Here is a 6928-nt window from a genome sequence, read left to right on the forward strand (position 1 = left end):
GGCCACTATATTGTGATCATGAAGGGAGCAGGCTGACAGCTGAGGAGGACACAAGAACCTTAAAGATAGATAAGAACCTGGGTTCTGGGTGATTTTATTTAGTTGTGGAATTAATCAGCCGTGGATCTGGATTGGTTATATGAAATAATAAATTCCCTTGCTGCTTAAACTTCTGTTAGTTGAGTTTCATTTTACTTGCAACTGAAAGCATTCCAAATGATACAATGATATTGCAGGTTTCCTTGTTGGATACAGGATATTACCTGGATACAGATTTGCTTGTTGGGCTTCTCTATTTGACAGCATAATACAAATTGGAGCCCAACGTTTTTTGGCTTGTAGTTTTCATTAGAATTATTGTTGAAAAGCCCAGCTTCACCTGGGCATTTTGACAAAAACAGAAGTGATACTCATCAGTTCACATATTATAGAGCATTTGAGTAATATTTCCAATATTTCTGGTTGCTTCTTCCCATGAAGGCTAGAAGCAAACCATAGGGACAGGGCAGGGAGGGGGCAGGAAGGGGTTTGCAGGGTGCACCTCACTCAGAGCATATCCAGTACAGAGGCTTCTGCTCATCCAGTGGGCACAGTCTGGAGTTGGTCAGAGAGGGACGCCTTGCCTGGAGAACATTTTCTCATGGCAAACATTTGGGCACCTGGGCTGAGATGATCTTGTCTAAGGCCTTTCAACTCAGGCTAGCACTGTGTGATGTAATGGTGTGGAGATCACCATGCCCACAGCGGGGGCCCTTTCTCTCAGTGTAATAATCACTGAAGTACTGAGCACCTGAGTAATGAAAGTTGTTTTTAACTTTTTTTAAATGTTTATTTATATTTGAGAGAGACAGAATATGAGTGGGGGAGGGGCAGAGGGAGATGGAGACAGCATCCAAAGGAGATGCCCGTCTCTGAGCTGTCAGCACAGATCTTGACACAGGGCTCGAACTCACAAGTCATGAGGTCATGACCTGAGCTGAATTTGGACATTCAACGGACTGAACCACCCAGGTGCCCCAATAAAGGTTTTTTAATAAAGATTTTTATAAAAGGATAAAAGGTTTTTTTTAACAAAAGGTTAAAAGTGATTTTTAAAAAGGTTTAAAGAGGTCTTTAAAAATCACTGAAATTAAAAAAAAAAAAGAAGAGTGTAATTATTACTGAAAACACCAGCCCATGGTTTCTCATTGAAGACTAATGTTTTCAAGGGCTAAAGGAATAACAATTTGGAAATTCATTGGCTTCTCCCATCGTTATGCCCTATACACTCACTTTTTTTTTTTTTTTGAAAGAGAACTTGTAATTACTTTAATGTACAGAAAACTCAACAGCATCCACTTACCCTAGTTTGGAAGCCAGTTCTTTGGCCTTTATCTTTTCCAACTTGGCAATGCAAGCCACCAACTTTGGACTCAGGGCATTGCCTCCCCAGTGACAATGGATCTCATCATATCTGTCATTGTCATGGGTCCTGATGGCTTCTACCAGCTTAGCTCCTTTGTCTTCCAAGGTAACTTGTGTGAAGGTGAGAGTGGTGCAGGTCTTCCTGTGGACCAGATGCCCCAGCCTGGCCTTCCTCTTGATGATGCAGGAGGGAACCCCATCTTACGACATAGGGCAGCCAGGAAGACAACCCCAGCTCAGTGGGATCCGCAGCACATGCAATCACTACCAGCTGAGCCTTCTTGTTTTCCACTAAGGTGGTGACAGTATTAACCCCAGCTTGAAGGACAGGTGGCCTCTTAATGGGGACCTCCCCTTTGCTGGCAGCTTTCTTCTCAGCCTGGGCCAATGATCTCTGCTTCTTCTCTTGCTTTGTCTTGCTGTCTGTGGGCCAGCTTCAGCAGTTGAGTAGCTGTTTCGTGATCCAAGGCCTGGGTGGACTGGTTAATCGCGGGAGGCACTTTTACACATTTATAGAGAACAGCCTTTCGCCACTACAGCCCAACATAATGGGGCCATTTGACCTAGTGGGTGAGGTCCCTTTTGGGCTGGATATCCTGTCCGATGCCAAAATTCTTGGGCTTTTTCTCAAATGGGATTGACAGCTTCTTGGCCTCCTGCTTCTTCACCACAGCAGGGGCCAGGGCCACCTTCTTCCCCTTAGCTTTTTTTCTTTTTGGCATCTTTGGTGGCTGGAGGAGAGAGCTATACTCACTTCTTTTAAAGAAGTACATGATGTATATGAATAGTTTTTGCTTGTCCCTCTAGCTTTTTAAAATGAAAACGATTTTAAAATGAAAACGGTTTGGAGGCACCTGGGTGGCTCAGTTGGTTAAGCGTCCGACTCTTGGTTTTGGCTCAGGTTAGGGTCTTGCTGTCCCTGGGATCAAGCCCACATTGGGCTCTACGCTGACAGTACGGAGCCTGCTCCGGATTCTCTATCTCCCTTTCTCTCTGTCCCTCCTGCATGCATTCTCTCTCTCTCTCTCTCTTTCTCTCTCTCTCTCAAAATAAATGAGTAAAAACAGATAAAAAATAAAATTTCTAAAAAATTTTTAAAAATATGGGTGCCTGGGTGGTTCAGTTGGTTAAGCGTCCGACTTTGGCTTAGGTCATGATCTCGCAGTTCCTGGGTTTGAGGCCTGCATCCGGCTCTGTGCTGACAGCTCAGAGTCTGGAGCCCGCTTCAGATTCTCTGTCTCCCTCTCTCTTTGCCCCTCCCCTGCTCACGCTCTATGTCTATCTCTTAAAAAATGAATAAAAGTTAAAAAAAAATTTTTAAATAAAATGAAAACAGTTTTACTCCTTCCCTCCCACACACACTTTCTCACGAGGAGATACATACTTACATGAATACTCTCAGACATCGTGTGGATCCACATATTTTGGGCATGTATATAAAGCCATTTATAGGGATTTAATCCATGAATCATAAACAGAAGATTCTCATTAGGAATGAGCAGTGGCCTCTTTAAGCTTGCATAGTGCTTATAGTATTTGAAGATGGAAAACTCTCAACGTTTTATAGGAGGCTTATAGATTCACAGTGGACTCTGCATTTTAATATTAAAAACTTAGAAATGGTAGTAAGTCCAAGAGGCAGTAATAATCTGATACGATAGCAGTGCTGTATTCAGGGCTTGGCATAGAGTAAGTTGTCAAAAACATTTGCTGAGAAAAAAATGACACTTTCTCTCCCATTTTTAATGACTGAAAAAGAGAAATAGAGGTTTTCAGGGTAAAAAGTGACAAAGCAGAGCTTTCGGGAAAATCAGTGACTTCAGGATAAAATAGCAGGTATTCCCAGATCGTTAAGCACTGAAGCAATTTTTAAGTTACTCTGTAAACTTGAACAGGGCTGTGGACAGCCTCATGCAGATTTGTTATCTTTCAGTGAATGAAATTTCTTTTTTAGTGTCAAACTGGCTCTGTGTCGTGAGCCCATTTTTCTGGGACTGTAGGTGTTTTCAGCAACCCACACAAAGCCCTCAAGGGCCTGGGCACTCACTCCACTGCTGAGGCTTCCACTTTCTCCTCTTTTCTCTTCTTGCTCTCAAATTAGTGTGACTGAAACCCTATCTTCATGTGGGTCAGGGCTTCCTTTTTCCTTAAAATGTCTTTTTTTTTTTTTCACTTTAAAAACAAACAAACAAAACGACTCTTCTATTTCCAGAAATTCTTTGCACTTCTTTATTTCCTGTTGGCTTATTCAGAGGCATTTTTTGCTAATGAAGTTTCAAGATGATTTCTTGAAACTGTTATAAAGTTATGTAACTTTGCTGATTTAAAACTATCTTCTTTGCTAAATTCTTAACTGTTGAGTCTCTTTCTCTTTTCAGAGCAAAGGCTCCTTTTTTTTTTGTTTTTTTCTCGATCTGAATTAGGATTTCTTTATTTTATTTTTTATTTTTTTTAATTTATATCCAAATTAGTTAGTATATAGTGCAACACTGGTTTCAGGAGGAGATTCCTTAGTGCCCCTTACCCATTTAGCCCATCCCCCCTCCCACAACCCCTCCAGTAACCCTCCATTTGTTCTCCATATTTAAGACTCTCTTATGTTTTTGTCCCCCTCCCTGTTTTTATATTATTTTTGTTTCCCTTCCCTTATGTTCATCTGTTTTGTCTCTTAAAGTCCTCATATGAGTGAAGTCATATGATTTTTGTCTTTCTCTCACTGACTAATATCACTTAGCATAATACCCTCCAGTTCCATCCACATGGTTGCAAATGGCGAGATTTCATTCTTTTTGATTGCCAAGTAATACTCCATTGTAGATGTATACCACATCTTCTTTATCCATTCATCCATCGATGGACATTTGGGCTCTTTCCATACTTTGGCTATTGTTGATTGTGCTGCTATAAACATTGGGGTGCATGTGTCCCTTCGAAACAGCACACCTGTATCCCGTGGATAAATGCCTAGTAGTGCAATTGCTGGGTCGTGGGGTAGTTCTATTTTTAGTTTTTTGAGGAACCTCCATACTGTTTTCCAGAGTGGCTGCACCAGCTTGCATTCCCACCAACAATGCAAAAGAGATGAGCAGAGGCTCCTTCTTAACTGATGATGGTCATAACAGCAAAACTGAAGTGGATTTTGCACTGTATGGATCTCGGTTTCTCAGGATGTCAATCCGTTAGGCATATTCCCCACCCTACTCGTCCCTGTACCCCCGAGTCTGATCCCAGATTTAATAATCCTCTGTTCTGCAACAATTGTTATTACCTCCTGTTTTAATCCTGCTGATTCATACCGTTTCGCCAAAACCTACCTGTGGACTCCGAGGGTCTACTATGGGCTTGTTTGGGGGCTCCCGGGACATGCTGTCAAGAAAAGAACCTTGTACTGGATGTGGGGCCCAGTGCCTGATTCTGCCTTGGTTTCCCCATCTGCAAAGCATGGAGCCTGGAGTGGATGTCTATGGTTCCTTTAGTCCCAGGCCCTGATCTGCCCAAGGCATGATGCCAGCCATTGTATTTTCAAACACCTCAGAGAAGAAAATTCTAGAGTCCATGGCTCTTTAATTTTTCAGTCCAGTAATTGTAAAAATTTCTTCCTTCCATCATAGAAATCTTTTCCCATTCAATCAAGGCCTGCTTCTGCAGCTACATGGTTGAGTGGCATTTGCACACCAATAGATGTAGGAGGCTTTCCTACTCTTCTTCATAAATGCGGAATACCACAATTATTCATTTGTTTCCAGAATAAAGATTACAGGTACAATGGCATGGTGCAAGGAAGATGGGCTTGGGCTGGGGCAGAAAGCCCCTCTGTTTCTGGGAGATCTTGGCTCTCAGAATTTCATTTCCCCATCTGTCAGGTGGGGATCTGGCCATCCTGGCTGCAGGGCTGTTTTGAGGATGCATGGAGAGGATGCACCCAAATAAATCCCCACAGAAGGTGGCTATCCTCAAGGTATGGGATTATGCTGGAGTGAAGTCAGGGATCTGGCTGTGCACCGAGACCCCTCAGGAGCGGCTTTCACCCCACGGAATCTTTGGTGGAATGCGGTGGGTTATAAACAAATGGAAAGAATAAAGTGGAAATAGAGCCTCCCAGAGAATCTGGCTCCCTGTGACTCAGTTGGGGGACTGCGCAGGGAGCCATTTATTTGGAACACTGTGGTCCCCTCCTGTGTCTTCCTCAATCCCGGGTTAAAAACAAAAGAAAACAAAAAAACAAAACAAAACAAAAAAACTTTCCCGAACTTTCCCATTCCTCTATGGCTTGGCTGCGAACTCTGAAATTCCATCCCGTATTTGTTGTCACCCGCGGGCCCGTTTCCATGGTTACCCAGATTCCAGGCGCTGGCCCAAGGCCCACCACAACCCATCCCTCAAAGTCTCCTTGGCGGAGGAGAAACATTCCTTCTCACTGCGCACTCCGTCCCTCCGCAGCCCTGTCGCAGCCCCGTTCCTGTGTGATGTGCATGTTCCAGTGTTCTAGGTGGTTCTGTTCAGCATTGGTTTGGGGGTAAGCGCAACATAACAATTTGCTCCGTGTCTCTTTTTCCTCATTTAAGCTGAGGAATCACTTTCTTGTACCAAACATTATACCCTTGGCAAACTCTCCAGATGGTTCTCATTAAAATTCCAGTTCCTTTTTTTGCAATTCCTTTTTTCCCCATTCTCCTCACACTGTTAGGTCAAAAATAAACACCAGGATGAGGACTGAATGGGAGGTCTTGAGTATAGCAGCTCAAATGAATGGAATCTTTTCAGAGCCCCCTGGTGTGGGCAAGAAGGAGCCCCCAGGTCCCCTTCTTACCAATGGCCACTTCCCCTTTCATGGGGCTTCATAAATATGCACTGGTGTGTGTGGGGGTATGTATTTGATATTAAAGGTGCCCTTGGCCATGAGCTCTGCAGGCCTCTAGAGAGCCAGCTAGGTCCCTGCTCCCCAGCAAGTCCTGGCTGTGACTGTGCCTGCAGAGGGACTGGGCAGAGGCCTGCTGTCAATCCCAGTTCATGCACATGGAGGCCTCTGAAGGTTACTCAGGACACTGTCTTCAGGAGTGAGGCACTCTTGCTCTAAGAAGTCAGTGGGAAGGATCGCCAATGCTGTTTTACTTTTTAGCAGCTGTGCAAGGCACAGGCTTTGCCCCCGCCTCTGAAAAAAATCTGCTTGCACAGAAAAAGTGTGTGGGGGTCCAAGGACGTGTATTTGATGTTTTTATTTCCAACTTTATATTATGAAAAAAGTTTCAAATCATGGAAAAGTTGAAAGAAGAGTGCAATGAATACCCATATCACTTCACCTAGATTTAGTGCATTACATTTTGTCATATTTGCTTTCTCCCTTTCTAGATAAATAGATGATAGGTGGATAGCTGACAGATCAGTCAATCTCTATATATCTTTTGCTTAGGCATTTGAAAGTTGGAAGCTTGCCCCTACAGTGTTTTATAACCTCTTAATTTATGTATTAATATAATTACATAATATATGACATTCTAATAGAATACATTCCTACTGTAAATTA

At 43.2% G+C, this 6928-nt stretch overlaps 1 pseudogene; it reads right to left on the reverse strand.

The window, feature by feature from the left end:
• Positions 1 to 1129: 1129 nt before the first annotated feature.
• Positions 1130 to 2132, reverse strand: LOC112849493 (large ribosomal subunit protein eL8 pseudogene; annotated as a pseudogene).
• Positions 2133 to 6928: the final 4796 nt, after the last annotated feature.

This window comes from Puma concolor, chromosome C2 (genome assembly GCF_028749965.1).
Source record: "Puma concolor isolate L17-30 chromosome C2, mPumCon1.1.hap2, whole genome shotgun sequence".
Lineage (NCBI taxonomy): Eukaryota > Metazoa > Chordata > Mammalia > Carnivora > Felidae > Puma > Puma concolor.